Source organism: Bubalus kerabau, chromosome 2 (genome assembly GCF_029407905.1).
Source record: "Bubalus kerabau isolate K-KA32 ecotype Philippines breed swamp buffalo chromosome 2, PCC_UOA_SB_1v2, whole genome shotgun sequence".
In the NCBI taxonomy this organism is placed as follows: Eukaryota; Metazoa; Chordata; class Mammalia; order Artiodactyla; family Bovidae; genus Bubalus; species Bubalus kerabau.
In genome coordinates, this window is record NC_073625.1 from 35380500 (window position 1) to 35402979 (window position 22480).

At 38.4% G+C, this 22480-nt stretch overlaps 1 long non-coding RNA gene across 2 annotated transcripts in view; it reads left to right on the forward strand.

Annotated features, from left to right (window-relative positions):
- LOC129643211 (uncharacterized) overlaps nucleotides 1-22480 on the forward strand; it is a 314944-nt gene that overhangs the window by 48785 nt on the left and 243679 nt on the right. Inside the window, exon 3 of one of the 2 annotated variants that reach the window (XR_008710154.1) lies at nucleotides 18203-18427. The exons of the other annotated variant lie outside the window; for it this stretch is intronic. This is a non-coding gene — a long non-coding RNA (uncharacterized LOC129643211). Of the gene's footprint in view, nucleotides 1-18202; nucleotides 18428-22480 lie in introns of those variants that run through there. 2 annotated transcript variants of the gene reach the window in all.

Consider the following 22480-nt stretch of genomic DNA (forward strand, 5'->3'; position numbering starts at 1 on the left):
CCTGGGAAGTCCGCTATAGTAAATCCCTAAATTCAAAAAATAGATGATCCATATTTGTATAGAGCACATCTGCAAACTTTATAAAAATGGCCCAAGTACTAGTCAATGATGATTTTCCTTCAAATTCCAGAACTTTTCATTATACTCATCATATTATTTTAGAAATCAACAATATATTAATAGTTGTAAGGGAGCTTGTGAATATGGCACCCTGTACACATCTCTTTTCACATTTCTTCCTTTAGTTCTTCAGTTGCTTTGAATTAAAAAAAAATTGGATCGCATGAGAGTTGAATACAAGTGAGGCCTCTTTCTCAGGTGAAAGCTTCTAGATCTGATAGACAGAGTGCCTGATGAACTATGAATGGAGGTTTGTGACATTGTACAGGAGACAGGGATCAAGACCATCCCCATGGAAAAGAAATGCAAAAAAACAAAATGGCTGTCTGGGGAGGCCTTACAAATAGCTGTGAAAAGAAGAGAAGTGAAAAGCAAAGGAGAAAAGGAATGATAAAAGCATCTGACTGCAGAGTTCCAAAGAATAGCAAGGAGAGATAAGAAAAGCTTCCTCAGTGATCATTGCAAAGAAATAGAGGAAAACAACAGAATGGGAAAGACTAGAGATCTCTTCAAGAAAATTAGAGATACCAAGGGAAGACTTCATGCAAAGATGGGCTTGATAAAGGACAGAAATGGTATGGACCTAACAGAAGCAGAAGATATTAAGATGAGATGACAAGAATACACAGAAGAACTGTACAAAAAAGATCTTCACGACCAAGAATATCACGATGGTGTGATCACTCACCTAGAGCCAGACATCCTGGAATGTGAAGTCAAGTGGGCCCTAGAAAGCATCACTATGAACAAAGCTAGTGGAGGTGATGGAATTCCAGTTGAGCTATTTCAAATCCTAGAAGATGATGCTGTGAAAGTGCTGCACTCAAGATGCCAGCAAATTTGGAAAACTCAGCAGGCCACAGGACTGGAAAAGGTCACTTTTCATTCCAATCCCAAAGAAAGGTAATCCAAAAGAATGCTCAAACTACCACACAATTGCACTCATCTCACACGCTAGTAAAGTAATGCTCAAAATTCTCAAAGCCAGGCTTCAGCAATATGTGAACCGTGAACTTCCTGATGTTCAAGCTGGTTTTAGAAAAGGCAGAGGAACCAGAGATCAAATTGTCTACATCTGCTGGATCATGAAAAAAAGCAAGAGAGTTCCAGAAAAACATCTATTTCTGCTTTATTGACTATTTCAAAGCCTTTGACTGTGTGGATCACAATGAACTGTGGAAAATTCTGAAAGAGATGGAAATACCAGACCACCTGACCTGCCTCTTGAGAAACCTATATGTAGATCAGGAAGCAACAGTTAGAAGTGGACATGGAACAATAGACTGGTTCCAAATAGGAAAAGGAGTACGTCAAAGCTGTATATTGTCATCCTGCTTATTTAACTTATATGCAGAGTACATCTGGAGAAGGAAATGGGAACCCACTCCATTGTTCTTGCCAGGAGAGTCCCGGGGACGGCAGAGCTGGGTGGGCTGCTGTCTCTGGGGTCACACAGAGTTGGACAGGACTGGAGTGACTTAGCAGCAGCAGCAGCAGCAGAGTAACATCATGAGAAACGCTAGGCTGGAAGAAACACAAGCTGCAATCAAGATTGCCAGGAGAAATATCAATAACCTCAGATATGCAGATGACATCACCCTTATGGCAGAAAGTGAAGAGGAACTAAAAATCTCTTGATGAAAGTGAAAGAGGAGAGTGAACAAGTTGGCTTAAAGCTCAACATTCAGAAAACAAAGATCATGGCATCTGGTCCCATCACTTCATGGGAAATGGATGGGGAAACAGTGGAAACAGTGTCAGACTTTATTTTGGGGGGCTCCAAAATCACTGCAGATGGTGACTGCAGCCATGAAATTAAAAGGCGCTTGCTTACTCCTATGAAGGAGTAAGATAGCATATTAAAAAGTAGAGACATTACTTTGCCAACAAAGGTCCATCTAGCCAAGGCTATGGTTTTTCCAGTGGTCATGTATGGATGTGAGAGTTGGACTGTGAAGAAAGGTGAGCACTGAAGAATTGATGCTTTTGGACTGTGGTGTTGGAGAAGACTCTTGAGAGTCCCTTGAACTGCAAGGGACTCTCAAGAGTCCATCCTAAAGGAGATCAGTCCTGGGTGTTCATTGGACGGACTGATGCTAAAGCTGAAACTCCAATACTTTGGCCACCTCGTGTGAAGAGTTGACTCATTGGAAAAGACCCTGATGCTGGGAGGTATTGGGGGCAGGAGGAGAAGGGGACGACAGAGGATGAGATGTCTGGATGACATCACCGGCTTGATGGACATGAGTTTGGGTGAACTCCGGGAGTTGGTGAAGGACAGGGAGGCCTGATGTGCTGCAAGTCATGGGATTGCAAAGAGTCAGACAGGACTAAGTGACTGAACTGAACTGAACTGGATATTCAGAAAGGGACCTGTGTAAAGTAAGAAATCAACTCTAGGGATGGCTATTTGAAGAGAAATTTGAGAGATAGTCAAGATCCAACATGATAGGATTCAGTTAAATTGTTGGTGAAGCTTATTAATAGCAAAAGTGGAGAGCTGGATCATTCCTTAAATCTGAGTTTTCATGATTAGTTGGAAATTGTTGCCCTTTGGTAAAGTTAGCAAAAACATGGGTGAAGGTGTGACCTAGGGAGTTAGGTTAAGGATCAAAGAAGGGGAAATTAACCCACTTTTTTTCATGTTAAATTTTTCTTTTCATTAGCACATCCAAACGATGTGTCACAAATATTTTGTTCAAAAGCTCAAAACTAAAGGATTGAATGTGCTGGTTAGCTACATATCTATCATCTCCACGTGTTTCTAAGCTTGCTGAGGAAAATTAATATATCTTATTAATCTTTGAAACCCTGAATGACTGAAATATCACATTATAAATAATAGGTTCTCATGATTTCTTTCTTAATCAAGTGAAGTTACAATGAACTCAGGTCTTCAGTATTCTTAAGTTTTTCACATTGTAGAATTGGGGAAAAATTAAGTTTTTAAATTTTCATAGAATGCTTACATATATATTAATATCTTTGGCTGAATTAGTCATGGTTCTCCAGTTATAATCATAAAGTAAACTCAAGAGAGAAAGAGTAAAACACTCTTATTTTTAGTCCTTGGCAGGTGATTGACATGCTGCTATTCAGTTGGACATAATTTCCCTCTTTTTTCATAATTAAAATAATGTAATTACTTATATGATAGAAACTAAAGTTTCAACATTTTGATTCAAATTGAACTGGAACAAGACATCAAGTCAATGTGTTAAAATTATTATAGCATACATCTTTTCTGAATGTGATACATTGTTTTAGAAAAGGTTAGTTTCTTTTTTTCATTCATTTTAATTAGCTAACAGTATTACCAGAAATGGAATGCATGGCTAATGCATCACTATACTCAACTCAAACATTCAATACAATTCTTAATACAAATAGGTTATAATATCTAATAAAATCACATTTTTTGACATGAACTAAAATATCTAATGAAAGGGTGACAAAAACAGTAAAAGAAAAGCCATCATTACATTAAGTTAGAAAGAGATTTATTTAACTGGTTGGGATTCTGACTGAAATAACTGCATTCAATTTGTTAATAAGTCTGTTTTTTTTTTTAATAGCCTGCAATTTTTCTAACTGTCCCACTGACAGTTCAACATTTGCAAATCTAGCTCTAGAACTACCATCAACTCACTGCATGAATTCCAAATTTATATTTGGCAAACAACAGGAAATTACTTTACCTACAGTGCTTATTCTGAAATATAAGTTAGGATATGATATTTATTCTTCTGTTTCTTAATAGAATCTACTGAGAAATAAATCACCTTTGTTGGAAATCTAAACAACTGAAATTTATTTCAAGCTCTATAATTTTATGAGAACCAAGAGATAATAAACAGTCTGATACTATGACTATTTTCAAAGAAGCAACTTGGAGACTATGGTTAGCTCAAATCCTATATTAGAAATCCTACAATCTACAACAAGATATTGGATATGTATGGAACAAAGCTATGTATATTAAAGATGATGATTACTGGTTGAACTATCCAAAGAAGAAGATAGCTTATTTTCTGAGAATTCAGACTCTGGAATCCAACTGCCTGGATTGCATCATTATTATTCAGTATAATTGTAGCAGTAGATGCAGGTTGTGTTACTCAAGGTGTGAAACATTGGGACCTATGCATATATATGTTTTTTCCCAGCTTATTATAAATATTTTTTCATTTTTATAATAAAACTTATAAAAAGGTGATAATAATGTCCATCTTACAGGTGAGAAAACTGGCAAAAACATGGCTGAGAAACATGCCCAGGTTTACCAGCCAGTATGTGCAGAAGGAATGTTGGCAGACTAGCCAAGCCACCATAGATGCCTATGATATTTATTCTATTATGAATGCTATTCTAAATCTATTGCTATAGAATAGGAAGAGAGTCATCTAGAGATCTCACAGGGCTCACTAAAAGAAGTGTACAAGATAGTTTCAAGATAATATGATTCTAGTTGAAAATTATAAATATCATTGCTTTATTCAAAATATAACACCAAAATAAAAATGAGGTTTTTAGTTGATTATAAATTGGATGCAGACTTATTTTAAATGTTATGTACTAGGAAGCATCATATAATCCTAGATGATTATTGTCATTATTTTTTTAGGGAGTATACCTAACTGCTGTTTCAAAACAAAAAAGGTAATTTTAACATTTTTATTGGAGTTAATAAATCCAGTTAATATAATAATAAAAGTAAATAATAAATGAATAAATTAATAAGTAAATAATAAGTTTCCAGTGGTCATGTATGGATGTGAGAGTTGGACTGTGAAGAAAGCTGAGTGCCGAAGAACTGATGCTTTTGAACTGTGATGTTGGAGAAGACTCTTGAGAGTCCCTTGAACTGCAAGGAGATCCAACCAGTCCATCCTAAAGGAGACCAGTCCTGGGTGTTCATTAGAAGGACTGATGGTGAGGCTGAAACGCCAATACTTTGGCCACCTCATGCAAAGAGTTGACTCATTGGAAAAGACCCTGATGCTGGGAGGGATTGGGGGCAGGAGGAAAAGGGGACGACAGAGGATGAGATGGCTGGATGGCATCACCAACTCGATGGACATGAGTTTGGGTGAACTCCGGGAGTTGGTGATGGACAGAGAGGCCTGGCGTGCTGCAGTTCATGGGGTTGCAAAAAGTTAGACATGACTGAGCGACTGAACTGAACTGAACTGAATTGAATTATTCAATAACTTAAATGAAGTTATAGATTCACTGCATTTATGTAGTCCCCTCCCATTAGCTGTCAAAACTCTTTTGTATATTTTATTATTTCCACACATAAATGTTGATTTCAGTGGCCAGAAAGCCCTTGAATACACTTTCTTGATACTTGTTCAGAAAGTCTTAATATCATTTGTTTGTTGTAATTCTGTACAGATGTTTTGAATAGTGTAGTTGATCAGGATTCATTCTCATATTGGGAATGGAACTTTATAGTAAAATATATTACTTCATTCTAATAGCAGTACTTGTTTAGTCACTAAGTCATGTCTGACTCTTTGAGACTCCATGGACTGCAGCATGCCAGTCTTCACTGTCCTTCACTATCTCCTGGAGTTTGCTCAAACTCATGTCCATTGAGTCAGTGATGCCATCCAACCATCTAATCCTCTGTTGCCCCTTCTTTTCCTGCTCTCAATCTTTCCCAGGATCAGCCATCTTTATGGTCTAACTCTCACATCTGTACATGACTACTGGAAAAACCCTAGCTTTGACTATTAAGACATTTGTAAGCAAAGTGATATCACTGCTTTTTAATATGCTGTCTAGGTTTGTCCTAGTATCTTCCAAGGAGCAAGTGTCTTTTAATTCTTTTAATTTCCTGACTGCAGTCATGATCCACAGTGATTTTGGAGCCCAAGAAAAGAAAATCTGTCACTGCTTCCACTTTTTTGCCCTTCTATTTGTCATAAAGTGATGGGACTGGATGCCATGATCTTAGTTTTTTGAATGTTGAGTTTTAAGCCAGTGTTTTCTCTCTCCTCTTTCACACAAATCAAGGGGCTCTTTAGTTCCTCTTCACTTTCTGCCATTAGATTGTTATCATCTGCATATCTGAGGTTGTTTATATTTCTCCCAGCAATCTTGATTCCAGTTTGTGAGTTATCCAGCCTGGCATTTCACATGAGGCACTCTGCATATAAGTTAAATAAGCAAGGTAACCATATACAATCTTGACATGCTCCTTTCCCAATTTTGAGCCAGTCTGTTGTTCCATCTCCAGTTCTAACTGTTGCTTCTAGGCTTTCAAAAATTCATTTTGTGATAAATAAATAAAATAAAAATTAAAAAAAATTCATTTTGTGAACTTTTCTTATTTTGGCTAAGCCTTATTTCTGTATTCATTCTTTGATATTATTCTTTGATACCTATATCTACCATGATAGATAATAGGTATCAAAGAATGAATACAGAAATAAGGCTTAACCAAAATAAGAAAAGTTCACAAAATGAATTTTTGAAAGTCTATAAGCAACAGTTAGAACTGGAGATGGAACGACAGACTGGCTCAAAATTGGGAAAAGGAGTATGTCAAGATTGTATATGGTTACCTTGCTTAAGCCTTTGACTGTGTGGATCACAATAAACTGTGGCAAATTCTGAAAGAGATGGGAATACCAGAACACCTGATCTGCCTCTTGAGAAATTTGTATGCAGATCAGGAGGCAATAGTTAGAACTGGACATGGAACAACAGACTGGTTCTAAATAGGAAAAGGAGTTCATCAAGGCTGTATATTGTCACCCTGTTTATTCAACTTATATGCAGAGTACATCATGAGAAACACTGGACTGGAAGAAACACAAGCTGGAATCAAGATTGCCGGGAGAAATATCAGTAACCTCAGATATGCAGATGATACCACCCTTATGGCAGAAAGTGAAGAGGAACTAAAAAGCCTCTTGATGAAAGTGAAAGTGGAGAGTGAAAAAGTTGGCTTAAAGCTCAACATTCAGAAAACGAAGATCATGGCATCCAGTCCCACCACTTAATGGGAAATAGATGGGGAGACAGTGGAAACAGTGGCAGACTTTATTTTTCTGGGCTCAAAAATCACTACAGATGGTGACTGCAGCCATGAAATTAAAAGACGCTTACTCCTTGGAAGGAAAGTTATGACCAACCTAGATAGCATATTCAAAAGCAGAGACATTACTTTGCCAACAAAGGTCGGGCTAGTCAAGGCTATGGTTTTTCCTGTGGTCATGTATGGATGTGAGAGTTGGACTGTGAAGAAGGCTGAGTGCCGAAGAATTGATGCTTTTGAACTGTGGTGTTGGAGAAGACTCTTGAGAGTCCCTTGGACTTCAAGGAGATCCAACCAGTCCATCCTGAAGGAGATCAGCCCTGGGATTTCTTTGGAAGGAATGATACTAAAGCTGAAACTTCAGTACTTTGGCCACCTCATGCCAAGAGTTGACTCATTGGAAAAGACTCTGATGCTGGGAGGGATTGGGGGCAGGAGGAGAAGGGGATGACAGAGGATGAGATGGCTGGATGGCATCACTGACTCGATGGACATGAGTCTCAGTGAACTCCGGGAGTTGGTGATGGACAGGGAGGCCTGGCGTGCTGCGATTCATGGGGTCTCAAAGAGTCGGACACGACTGAGCCACTGATCTGATCTGATCTGATCTGATTTATCATGGTAATGAGTGAATTCTTTATTTTACATAAGAAACTGGTGTTTATATATATTCACATAGAAAATAAGGAGAAAGAGGAAAGCACAGGATACTTCTCAGTATGTTTATAATCTTGAAGTTTCAGATTTAGGGCCAAGCAAAGTTTAACTAAAAACAGATGTAACAAAATGTGCCCTGCTGGAAGGGATCTTAAAACAGAGCAAGTATATCAGGTGAAAACTTAGGAATTCTGAAAGAAGCATGCATTTTAATTAATATGCTATATCATATTGGGTGATTAGTTTTAGCAAATAGATTACACTAATACAAGAAGCCAACATCTCTGTGCATGGTAAGTGGGAATTCTCTGTGTGCCAAGTCGCTTCAGTTGTATCCGACTCTTTGGGACCTTATGGACTGCAGCATACCAGGCTCTCCTGTCCATGGGATTCTCCAGGCGAGAATACTGGGGTGGATTGCCACTCCCTCCTCCAGGGGATCTTCCTGTTCCAGGGATCAGACCCGAGTCTCTCATGTCTACCTGCTTTGGCAGGGGGGTTCTATACTACTAGACTTCCCTTGTGGCTCAGATAGTAAAGACTTTGCCTGCAATGCAGGAGACTTGGGTTCTGTCCCTGGGTTGGGAAGATCCCTGCAGAAGGAAATGGCAACCCACTCCTGTATTCTTGCCTGGAGAATTCAATGAACAGAAAAGCCTGTTGGACTACAATCCATAGGGTCACAAAGGAGTTAGACTCTACTGAGGAGACCACTAGTGCCACCTGGGAAGTCCATTCTCTGTAGTTTCTTCACAACTTTTTCTCCATCTTCAATTGTTCTAAGGCAAAAAAAATGTTTATTCAATAACACAGATGTAGAATGTGTATTATTTTGCTTTATTTCTACTTTCCTAAGTCTCCCAATATGAAACTTTTAAAAACATTAAAATTTCTTCTAATAAATATATTGATCTATCACAGGTAAAGAAAGTTTTTGTATATAACCATGCTTACAAGAATAAAATAAAAATTTCCAAAAATGCAGTGTAAAAGATCACTAAGTACTCAAAGGGCTTCCCTGATAGCTCAGTTGGTAAGAGTCTGCTTGCAGTGCAGGAGACCCTGGTTCGACTTATGGGTCGGGAAGATCCACTGGAGAAGGGATAGACTGCACACTCCAGTATTCTTGGGCTTCCCTTCTAGCTCAGCTGATAAAGAATCTGCCTGCAATGTGAAAGACCTGGGTTTGATCCCTGAGTTGGGAAGATCCCTTAGAGAAGGGAAAGGTTTCCCACTCCAGTATTCTGGCCTGGAGAATTCCGTGATAATCTGTGGGGTTACAAAGAGTCAGACTCGACTGAGTGACTTTCACTTCAAGTACTCAACAGTGCTATTTATAGACTCTTGAGAAAGAGATGAAAAGGAACATAGATTGGTAAACTGCTTCAATGCACCATGATTGACTTATTGTGACTAATAGCAAAAAAAACTTAAGATTTTTTAAGACTACAATGACTAGTTTTTGTTCCCCAAACATTGGTAGGTAACAAAAACAAAATTGCCATTATTTTTTTCTTATGATAAAGATACACTCTTACTTGATCAACATAAGAGATTAATTTCAGTACAGAGGGTCTCTACAAATATATTTCCCTTCAAACATTGCAAGGTCAATGGGATTTTGACTTGTCTGGTGCATTTGTACTGGAAACAAAGCTTAAGCCTTCCTAAAGCAAACATAACTTACAATCTATCAAGTTTGCTCTTTCAAGTTCAAGTTGAGTATTTCTCTTTCTGTTTTAGCCTTTCCATGCTGTACTGCTTTTTTTTTTTTTTTTCTCTTTGCCATATTTTTTGGCTTATTTTTAGGTACATAAGACTTCAGATTATATTAAGATTTTTTAGTGAACAATAAAATAAGAAGCAAAATTGATTGGATTAAGGCAGTGAGTGTATGTGCAAACCAAGAGTCTAAGCATAAGTTCAGGTTCATGTTTACTTTAATTAGAGTTACACTATAATGAAGAAATTAGTTTTCTATGTGTATGTGTGGAAAATGGGTAATTTGGAGGCCTTTGTAGAATGTGTGATTTATGTGATTTATGTTTGTATTTTTAAATGGATAGCTTCAAGCAATGTAAAAAGTAGAAAATGAAATATGATAATGTGCACAGCTGAAAGATAAAAATATTGAACTTATATATTTTATATTATTTGGCTTCAAACTAAATTTGTAAGCACTAGACATTTGTCTTCACATATTCAATCCATTTGAAGTTATCTTTAAGTGATTTATAATTTGTCTCAGTGAAGGGCTCCCTAGAAGCTGTTGCTTACACCAAATTTCCTGAGTTTTATACACCCAGTTAAGTAAAAACCGAGCTGCCATTTAACTTGTAAGAGTCTTATTGTAGATTTTAAGAGTAAAATAAGATTGACGCCATCTGTGCTGATTTATGAATAAACATATATCATATATTCTGGTATATGAAGAAACATATTTGTTTTCAATATTAATTTGATTTTAAAAATTCTCTTCTTCAGTACTAGTCTTCAAGGCTTCTTTTCTTTCTTGATGTAAAAGTCAAACATTTCACAATGTTCTTCATAAGATGATCTGCAACCATAAATGTGAGATTTTAAAAATGGAAATTTCAGGTATTGAAGGAAAAAATGTTATAAAGGCTAATTACAGGTTTTCCGTACTTTCTTCCATTTCAGTCTGAATTTGGCAATAAGTTCATGATCTGAGCCACAGTCAGCTCCCACTCTTGTTTTTGCTGACTGTATAGAGCTTCTCCATCTTTGGCAGCAAACAGTGTAATCAATCTGACTTTGGTGATGTATTGACAATCTGGTGATGTCCATGTGTAGAGTCTTCTCTTGTGTTGTTGGAAGAGGGTGTTTGCTCTGACCAGTGCATTCTCTTGGCAAAACTCTATTGGCCTTTGCCCTGCTTAATTCTGAACTCCAAGGCCAAATTTGCCCATTACTCCCGGTATTTCTTAACTTCCCACTCCTGCATTCCAGTTCCCTATAATGAAAAGGACATCTTCTTTGGGTGTTATTTCTAGAAAGTCTTGTAGGTCTTCATAGAACTGTTCAATTTCAGCGTTTTTAGCATTATTGGTTGGGGCATAGACTTAGATTACTGTGATATTGAACGGTTTGCCTTGGAAATGAACAGAGGTCATTCTGTCATTTTTGAGATTGCATCCAAGTACTGCTTTTGAATGTGGTGTTGGACAAGACTCTTGAGAGTCACTTGGACTGCAAGGAGATCCAAGCAGTCCATCCTAAAGGAAATCAGTCCTGGGTGTTCATTGGAAGGACTGATGTTGAAGCTGAAACTCCAATACTTTGGCCACCTGATGTAAAGAGCTGACTCATTGGAAAAAACCCTGAGGCTGGGAAAGATTGAGGGCAGGAGGAGAGGGAGACGACAGAGGATGGGATGGTTGGATGGCATCACCGACTCAATGGACATGGGTTTGGGTGGACTCCGGGAGTTGGTGATGGGCAGGGAGGCCTGGTATGCTGTGGTTCATGGAGTTGCAAAGAGTTGGACACGACTGAGCGACTGAACTGAACTGAACTGCATTTTGGACTCTTTTGTAGACTATGATGGTACCTCCATTGCTTCTAGGGGATTCTTGCCCACGGTAGTAGATATAATGGTTATCTGAGTTAAATTTACCAATTACAATCCATTTTAGTTCTCTGTTCCTAAAATGTCAATGTTCACTCTTACCTTCTCTTGTTTGACCACTTCCAATTTGCCTTTACTCATGGACTTAACATTCCAGGTTCCTATGCAGTATTGCTCTTTACAGCATTAGACTTTACTTCCATCACTCCTCACATCCACCACTAGGTGCTGTTGTTGCTTTGGCTCCGTCCCTTCATTCATTCTGGAGTTATTATTTCTCCACTGATCTCCAGTAGCATATTGGGATACCGACCTGGGGAGTTCATCTTTCAGTGTCCTATCTGTTTGCCTTTTCATATCATTCCAAGGTCCATCTAGTCAAGGCTATGGTTTTTCCAGTAGTCATGTATGGATGTAAGAGTTGGACTATAAAGAAAGCTGAGCACTGAAAAATTGATGCTTTTGAACTGTGATGCTGGAGAAGACTCTTGAGAGCCCCTTGGACTGCAAGGAGATCCAACAAGTCCATCCTAAAGGAAATCAGTCCTGAGTATTCATTGGAAGAACTGATGCTGAAACTCCAATACTTTGGCCACCTAATGTGAAGAACTGACTTATTTAAAAAGACCCCGATGCTGGGAAAGATTTTAGGTGGGAGGAGAAGGGGTCAACAGAAGATGAGATGGTTGGATGGCATCACCAACTCAATGGACATGAGTTTGAGTAAACTCTGGGAGTTGGTGATGGATAGGAAGGTCTGGTGTGCTGCATTCCATGGGGTCACAAAGAGTCAGATACTACTGAACTGATGGGATTCTCAAGGCAAGAATACTGAAGTGGTTTGCCATTCCCTTCTCCACTCTTTTACCTTGATAGAAGAATCCTTCAGTTATTTTGTGAAGCACTCCTTCCTTACATGATGTCATCTGCAAGTCAGGCCAAGAAAACCAGCAGTAGAATTCTAAGACTGATCAGGGTGTACCTTCCCTTTGTGCATGCTTTTTAGTGGATAAAAGGGCATTTTACCAACACTGAAGTGTGTGTGTGTTCCTCACTCAGTTGTGTCCGATTCTTTGCTACCCCATGGACTGTAGCCTGCCAGGCTCCTCTGTCCATGGAGTTCTCCAGGCAGGAATACTGGAGTGGGTAGCCATTCCCTTCTCTAGGGGATCTTCCTGGCCCAGGGATTGAGTCATTGTCTCAATGGACATTGAGTCAATGTCTCCTACATTGCAGGTGGATTCTCTTACTGTCTGAGCCACCATGGAGGACACTAAAACTGAGACAGATTTATTTCAATGAATTGAAAGGGATTCAGAAAAAGGTGACATCATCTGTTAAAGATTATTGGCAGTAGATATCTTTAAGCTTGGATCTTCTACATTTATTGTGCCATTATAGAGACAGCTCTCAAAAGAATGGGCATATAGCCAAAAGACAGACAGCAATGTTCTTTAAGAACACTTTTTTATTCAGGAAATTTTTGAGTGTCTCTATCAGGCCTTGCTTAAAGCTATTTGTAGTGTGCTCTTCCCAGTTAGATTTTTGTGTAACTTTGAGTTGGATTCCTGTCCTGGGTGTGTGCCTGCTCAGTAACTCAGTTGTGTCCGACTGTTTTGTGACCCTATGTACTGTAGTCTGCCAGACTCCTTTGTCCATGGGATTTTCCAGGAATTAGAGAGGATTGCTATTTCCTTTTCTAGGGGATCTTCCCAACCCAGGGACTGAACCTATGTCTTCTCTGTCTTCCAATCAGGATTGGAAGGCAGATTTTTTCTACCACTGAGCCACCAGGGAATCAGACTCCTGTCACTTTCATTGAAATAACTGACTCATACCTGAAAACATGCATACATGCATTTCTTTGACATGTAGTCCATTTTAGTTTTTGAGCAACATGCATATAATAGCTAATGACAATAAGCATACATAATTTAAGAAAAAGGGCCTACAATGTTTTTGAGTAAAATGACAATATATAAAACATATCACTGAATAGGCAACCACCTTAGTTTTTAGAAAGTCACAACTATTTGAGTAGTCACTTATAGGATATACTGAAGTGGTTTGCCATTCCCTTCTCCAGTGGACCACATTCAGTAGGTGCCCAATATGCTACTGAAGATCAGTGGAGAAATAACTCCAGAAAGAATGAAGGGATGGAGCCAAAGCAAAAACAATACCCAGCTGTGGATGTGACTGGTGGTAGAAGCAAGGTCCGATGCTGTAAAGTGCAATATTGCATAGGAACCTGGAATGTCAGGTCCATGAATGAAAGCAAATTGGAAGTGATCAAACAAGAGATGGCAAGAGTGAATGTCGACATTCTAGGAATCAGCAAACTGAAATGGACTGGAATGGGTGAATTTAACTCAGATGACCATTATATCTACTACTGCGGGCAGGAATCCCTCAGAAGAAATGGAGTGGCCATCATGGTCAACAAAAGAGTCTGAAATGCAGTACTTGGATGCAATCTCAAAAACGACAGAATGATCTCTGTTCGTTTCCAAGGCAAACCATTCAATATCACAGTAATCCAAGTCTATGCCCCAGCCAGTAACGCTGAAGAAGCTGAAGTTGAATGGTTCTATAAAGACCTACAAGACCTTTTAGAACTAACACCCCAAAAAGATGTCCTTTTCATTATAGGGGACTGGAATGCAAAAGTAGGAAGTCAAGAAACACCTGGAGTAACAGGCAAGTTTGGCCTTGGAATACGGAATGAAGCAGGACAAAGACTAATAGAGTTTTGCCAAGAGAACCCACTGGTCATAGCAAACACCCTCTTCCAACAACACAAGAGAAGACTCTACACATGGACATCACCAGATGGTCAACACCGAAATCAGATTGATTATATTCTTTGCAGCCAAAGATGGAGAAGCTCTATACAGTCAGCAAAAACAAGACCAGGAGCTCACCGTGGCTCAGACCATGAACTCCTTATTGCCAAATTCAACTTAAATTGAAAAGTAGGGAAAACCACTAGACCATTCAGGTATGACCTAAATCAAATCCCTTATGATTATAGAGTGGAAGTGAGAAATAGATTTAAGGGCCTAAATCTGATAGATAGAGTGCCTGATGAACTATGGAATGAGGTTCATGACATTGTACAGGAGACAGGGATCAAGACCATCCCCATGGAAAAGAAATGGAAAAAATCAAAATGGCTGTCTGGGGAGGCCTTAAATATAGCTGTGAAAAGAAGAGAAGTGAAAAGCAAAGGAGAAAAAGAAAGATATAAACATCTGAATGCAGAGTTCCAAAGAATAGCAAGAAGAGAAAAGAAAGCCTTCCTCAGTGATCAATGCAAAGAAATAGAGGAAAACAACAGAATGGGAAAGACTAGGGATCTCTTCAAGAAAATGAGAGATACCAAGGAAACATTTCATGCAAAGATGGGCTTGATAAAGGACAGAAATGGTATGGACCTAACAGAAGCAGAAAATATTAAGAAGAGATGGCAAGAATACAGAAGAACTGTACAAAAAAAATCTCCATGACCCAGATAATCACGATGGTGTGATCACTGACCTAGAGCCAGACATCCTGGAATGTGAAGTCAAGTGGGCCTTAGAAAGCATCACTACGAACAAAGCTAGTGGAGGTGATGGAATTCCAGTTGAGCTATTCCAAATCCTGAAAGATGATGCTGTGAAAGTGCTGCACTCAATATGCCAGCAAATTTGGAAAACTCAGCAGTGGCCACAGGACTGGAAAAGGTCAGTTTTCATTCCAATCCCAAAGAAAGGCAATGCCAAAGAATGCTCAAACTACTGCACAATTGCACTCATCTCACACGCTAGTAAAGTAATGCTCAAAATTCTACAAACCAGGCTTCAGCAATATGTGAACCATGAACTTTCTGATGTTCAAGCTGGTTTTAGAAAAGGCAGAGGAACCAGAGATCAAATTGCCAGCATCTGCTGGATCATGCAAAAAGCAAGAGAGTTCCAGAAAAGCATCTATTTCTGCTTTATTGACTATGCCAAAGCCTTTGACTGTGTGGATCACAATAAACTGTGGAAAATTCTGAAAGAGATGAGAATACCAGACCACCTGATATGCCTCTTGAGAAACCTATATGCAGGTCAGGAAACAACAGTTAGAACTGGACATGGAACAACAGACTGGTTCCAAATAGGAAAAGGAGTTCGTCAAGGCTGTATATTGTCATCCTGCTTATTTAACTTATATGCAGAGTACATCATGAGAAACGCTGGACTGGAAGAAGCACAAGCTGGAATCAAGATTGCCAGGAGAAATATCAACAACCTCAGATGCAGATGACACCACCCTTATGGCAGAATGTGAAGAGGAACTAAAAAGCCTCTTGATGAAAGTGAAAGTGGAGAGTGAAAAAGTTGGCTTAAAGCTCAACATTCAGAAAACGAAGATCATGGCATGTGGTCCCACCACTTCATGGGAAATAGATGGGGAAACAGCGGAAACAGTGGCAGACTTTATTTTTCTGGGCTCCAAAATCACTACAGATGGTGACTGCAGCCATGAAATTAAAAGACGCTTACTCCTTGGAAGGAAAGTTATGACCAACCTAGATAGCATATTCAAAAGCAGAGACATTACTTTGCCAACAAAGGTTCGTCTAGTCAAGGCTATGGTTTTTCCAGTGGTCATGTATGGATGTGAGAGTTGGACTGTGAGGAAGGCTGAGTGCTGAAGAACTGATGCTTTTGAACTGTGGTGCTGGAGAAGACTCTTGAGAGTCCCTTGGACTTCGAGGAGATCCAACCAGTCCATTCTGAAGGAGATCTGCCCTGGGATTTCTTTGGAAGGAGTGATGCTAAAGCTGAAACTCCAGTACTTTGGCCACCTCATGTGAAGAGTTGACTCATTGGTAAACACTCTGATGCTGGGAGGGATTGGGGGCAAGAGGAGAAGGGGACGACAGAGGATGAAATGGCTGGATAGCATCACTGACTCGATGGTCGTGAGTCTGAGAGAACTCCAGGAGTTGGTGATGGACAGGGAGGCCTGGCGTGCTGTGATTCATGGGGTCGCAAAGAGTCGGACACGACTGAGCAACTGATCTGATCTGATGTTATAGGATATGGGCCTCCCTGTTTAGCAAATGATGCCACTTTGTATTAATAACAATAGAAACTTTGAAAATGCAGAATAGTTAAAAAAAAATTGACCCTCAAAAGTATATAAATGGTCTCCTTTGAATGCTTTTGTATTAACAAACAAAAAGAACCCACTAATTGGCCTTTTTGAGAATACAGTTAAGAAAATTAAAATGTAAATATGGCAACCAGTCAAATTTAAATAGGTTGAAGAAATTTGCCTGTATTATGCATTTATTCCTCTTTTTCATTCAGTTGAATTTTGACCGAGTTGCTTTGATGTCAAGTTTTAATGTTTTTTTTTTATGGCAGGGACTATATTTCCTTTCACCTGGTATTTCACCTCTGTGTTTCAGAATTAGACAAGACTATTTAGTAAGTTATGATCCCATCTACTTAATATGAATGAATGTCTTCCGTTTATTAATGGAAGAAAACATTGCAATTAGTTTTAGCACATAGTGTGCCAATCTAATACAGAAATCAGACTCATAGTTTTTAAATTTTGGCAGATTTTCTTTTGTGAACTATTCCAATGACTCAAATAATTTCTTATCGTATACAGGCTGAATGGTGTTGGAAACCACAATGCCCTGTCTTGTTTTAAATCAGAATTAAAGATGTGCCAACCTGTCACAACTTTTATGCACCGAGTACACTATAGTTATTCACACTCCTTTGAATTCATATCAATCATTTGAAAATAACATTTTTCCCTCAGAATGAGCTGTCACTATCAATTTGAATAGTGGCTGTTGAACTGGATTTCATCCAAATTTTCAGCAAGCCATGTGGTTCATTATGCCACTAACCAAATGACTTGCAAAACCATATTTTCTCACACTGTGTTAAAATAAATGTAATACTATTTCTTCAAAGATTGCAATAATGATTTGATATTTTTATTCAAATATCTGTTTAGATTTCTGTTTTTTCCTGCTCTATTGGCATTACTGATTCATGTCTCAAGAATCAGCCAAAGGTCTTTTTTTTCTTAATATCAATTGTGTTTTGATTCAGCAGTACTTTAGCTTTGGTTGTGTGTAATCATCAGAGGACAAACAGATCTTTATGATGACCATGTCTGTTCCTGTTATGAAAATGTAAATCTCTAGATGCTATATGATAAAGATGGTGTTCAGAGTAAAATAATATTTGTGAGCACATTGGAATAAGAAGTTGTTTTTTTCCCCTCATTTTAGCACATCTACCATACCTGACATATTATAAACTTCCTATGATTTAGAATTGTTTTTGTGGTATTATCTGTCACTAAGTGACACAATCTGTTGCATGGGATTGAAAATGTAAAATCAGCTGCGGTTTTCCTAGAGGAAAACATCTGTTGCCCCCTTCTTCTTGGGTTTTTGTTTCCATTTTATTTCAGAATTAATACAAACTTTTTTTTTTCAGTAGGAGAATAGTTTATCAACTGCAGAGATTTCAGTTTGTATAACCTATCAATTTCAATTAAGTTTTTATAATAAAATTTAATTCAAATAAACTCTAGTAACTCCTGTGTAAGGCATATTTGTAGAAGATTATCCAAAATGAAGTCAGAGAAACATGACAGAAAATACATTTCACAATTTGTGGCAAAGATTAATAGCGAACACCTGGAAGGCATTGTTGAGGTGGAATATAGTCCTGATTGGGACATTCAGTTCTAAGTCCTGGATCTCAATCTGACCATAGGTTGTTTTTTCTGTAAACATCAACTACTTCACCCAGAAAATGGAACGAGAACACTGAACTGCCCTTACCACTGGGATGTCCCGAAGGTGAAACAATAATAGATGCACAAAAATTTGAGGTATTGGAAGTGTCACAATTCAGAAAGAACAGATGAATCACCTGTTACAGTGATACTGGAAAATCAAACTTAATTTTACCTACATTTTCTGATGTCTGAAATCATCTCAAGGTACACATCTGTCCTTCTATATTTTGATATACTCTGAAACCTAAGTAATTTATGTTTTCCAAGCCAATCAACACGTTTTTTGTAGTGTCTCTTCTATGTCTGTTTGGCCCCAGGAAATCTGAATTGTTATATAAACAAAATTTTCAATCTTGAATATTTACAGTTATTTAATACTTTCTTTGTTCTTACCTGGTAATAAGTTCCCTTTCAATATAGGATATATACATCTCACTCTCTTAACTAATTATAGCAATGATATTATGGGTCATCATATTTCTACCTCACTTTTATTTGCAAATTTTTGATCTACCACTACTATTAAAATTGCTAATTCAGAAGTTTTTGCCACCTACCATAGCATGACTCTCTATTCTCATTGTCATTATTTATTTATGCCCAGGAGATCTTCAGCAGTGAGGGAGCTTGCTCAGTTTCTTTGTATGTAAATATGTTTTGCCATGGGCTTCCCAGGTGATGCAGTGGTAAAGAACCCACCTGCCAATGCAGGAAACCTGGAAGACTGGGATTCATTCCTTGGGTCAGGAAGATCCCCTGGAGAAAGTGATGGCAACCTCCCTGACTAGCTATGCGGTCCATGGGGTGGCAAAGAGCATGCATATATGCATGCATGTTTTGCCATATATCTTAACAGCTGCTAATTTCTTATTGATGACTTTCTCTTTTCTAAATTTTGCTAAATATATATTTTAAATCTTCAAACTTGAGTAAATTTCATCTTAGTTAGGTTTCAATCACCTACAGGAACAATTAAGACTTTGATCACATCATCCTGAAATATGCTTTGATTCTGAACTTTTAAACTCTAAATTTCACTGTCATATCACATAGCCTGGTTATTGCAAGCTGTAGATCCGTAATTTGTGTAAAATGATTCATCTTCTCTATTCTTAGCTTACGTATATAAACTGCCATTTATTTTATCAAGTCTTATGTACCATAATAGTTGCTTTATCCCTCTTTGATTCTATGGTAGACTATTTTAAAGTATATTATCTTCTAGCTTTTAAATGTTTTATTCATTATTTTTAGTTTTATCTTTTTTTAGCTTTGTTAAGGTATAATTTACACATACAATTATAAGATATTTAAAGTGTACATCATGATGATTTGATATACATATACATTGTGAAAGGATTTTCCAATATGATTAGCACATCTGTCACCTCACATTTTATGTGATTTTGTATTTTTTTTAGAACATTAATTCTATCTACTTTCATAAATTTCAACTACACAATATAGTGTTATAAACTATAGTCATCAGGTTTTACATTAAATCCAAAAACACTCACCTGATAGCTGAAAGTTTGAACCCTTTTACCAACCTGTCTTATTTCTTACACATTTCAGCCCTGGGCAACCACTTTTCCATTTTTATTTCTATAAGGTTGAGCTCTATTTTCATTTTGTTTTTACATTTCCCATGTCTGGGAAATTCCGGCTTATGGGGAGGCCTTACAAATAGCTGTGAAAAGAAAAGAAGAGAAGCGAAAAGCTAAAGAGAAAAGGAAAGATATAAGCATCTGAATGCAGAGTTCCAAAGAATAGCAAGAAGAGATAAGAAAGCCTTCCTCAGTGATCAATGCAAAGAAATAGAGGAAAACAACAGAATGGGAAAGACTAGAGATCTCTTCAAGAAAATGAGAGATACCAAGGAAACATTTCATGCAAAGATGGGCTTGATAAAGGACAGAAATGGTATGGACCTAACAGAAGCAGAAGATATTAAGAAGAGGTGGCAAGAATACACAGAAGAACTGTACAAAAAAGATCTTCACGACCAAGATAATCACGATGGGATGATTACTCACCTAGAGCCAGACATCCTGGAATGTGAAGTCAAGTGGGCCTTAGAAAGCATCACTACGAACAAAGCTAGTGGAGGTGATGGAATTCCAGTTGAACTATTTCAAATCCTGAAAGATGATCTCAATATGCCAGCAAAGTTGGAAAACTCAGCAGTGGCCACAGGACTGGAAAAGGTCAGTTTTCATTCCAATCCCAAAGAAAGGCAATGCCAAAGAATGCTCAAACTACCACACAATTGCACTCATCTCACAGGCTAGTAAAGTAATGCTCAAAATTCTACAAGCCAGGTTTCAGCAATACGTGAACCGTGAACTTCCTGATGTTCAAGCTGGTTTTAGAAAAGGCAGAGGAACCAGAGATCAAATTGCCAACATCCGCTGGATCATGGAAAAAGCAAGAGAGTTCCAGAAAAACATCTATTTCTGCTTTATTGAGTATGCCAAAGCCTTTGACTGTGTGGATCACAATAAACTGTGGAAAATTCTGAAAGAGATGGGAATACCATGCCACTGGCCTGCCTCTTGAGAAACCTATATGCAGGTCAGGGAGCAACAGTTAGAAGTGGACATGGAACAACAGACTGGTTCCAAATTGGAAAAGGAGTACGTCAAGGCTGTATTTTGTCACCCTGCTTATTTAACTTCTATGCAGAGTACATCATGAGAAACGCTGGACTGGAAGAAGCACAAGCTGGAATCAAGATTGCCGGGAGAAATATCAATAACCTCAGATATGCAGCAGAGAAGGCAATGGCAACCCACTCCAGTACTCTTGCCTGGAAAATCCCATGGACTGAGGAGCCTGGTAGGCTGCAGTCCATGGGGTCATGAAGAGTCAGACATGACTGAGCAACTTCACTTTCACTTTTCATTTTCATGCATTGGAGACGGAAATGGCAACCCACTCCAATGTTCTTGCCTGGAGAATCCCAGGGACGGGGGAGCCTGGTGGGCTGCCCTCTATGGGGTCGCACAGAGTCGAACACGACTGAAGTGACTTAGCAGCAGCAGGTATGCGGATGACACCACCCTTATGGCAGAAAGTGAAGAGGAACTAAAAAGCCTCTTGATGAAAGTGAAAGAGGAGAGTAAAAAAGTTGGCTTAATGCTCAACATTCAAAAAATGAAGATTATGGCATCTGGTCCCATCACTTCATGGGAAATAGATGGGGAAACCTTGGAAACAGTGTCAGATTTTATTTTTTGGGCTCCAAAATCACTTCAGATGGTGACTGCAGCCAGGAAATTAAAATATGCTTACTCCTTGGAAGAAAAGTTATGACCAACCTAGACAGCATATTGAAAAGCAGAGATACTACTTTGCCAACAAAGGTCCATCTAGTCAAGGCTATGGTTTTTCCAGTGGTCATGTATGGATGTGAGAGTTGGACTATGAAGAAAGCTGAGTGCCAAAGAATTGATGCTTTTGAAGTGTGGTGTTGGAAAAGACTCTTGCGAGTCCCTTGGACTGCAAAGAGATCCAACCAGTCCATTCTAAAGGAGATCAGTGCTGAATGTTCTTTGGAAGGAGTGATGCTAAAGCTGAAACTCCAATACTTTGGCCACCTAATGCGAAGAGTTGACTCATTGGAAAAAACTCTGATGCTGAGAGGGATTGAGGGCAGGAGGAGAAGGGGAAGAAAGAGGATGAGATAGCTAGATAGCATCACCGATTCAATAGACGTGTGTTTGAGTGAACTCCGGGAGTTGGTGATGGACAGGGAGGCCTGGTATGCTGTGGTTCATGGGGTTGCAAAGAGTTGGACACGACTGAGAGACTGAACTGAAGTTTGAGCTCTGTTTTCATTTTGTATTTAGATTTCCCATATAAGTGAGATAATACAATATTTGTCTTTTTCCCTCTTACTTATTTCACTAAGCATAATGCTGTCAGGCATCATCTATGTTGTTGCAAATGTCAGGATTTCCTTATTTTTATCACTGAATAATATTCCTTTTTATATTATAGTATGGATACCATATATAATAATTATTTTTGCTTTTGTTGTCTTAGCTTTTGGTGTGAAATCCCAAAAGATCATGGTGAAGAGTGATACCAAGTAGCTTATTAACCCTAGGTTTTTTTCTATGAGTTTTATGACATTGGATCTTAAATTTAAATTTTTGATCCATTTGGAGGTGAACAAAAACATGAAACTTTAAAAGCAAACATATTTGACACAAATAGTAGCAACATTTTCTTGAATCATCCTCCCAAGG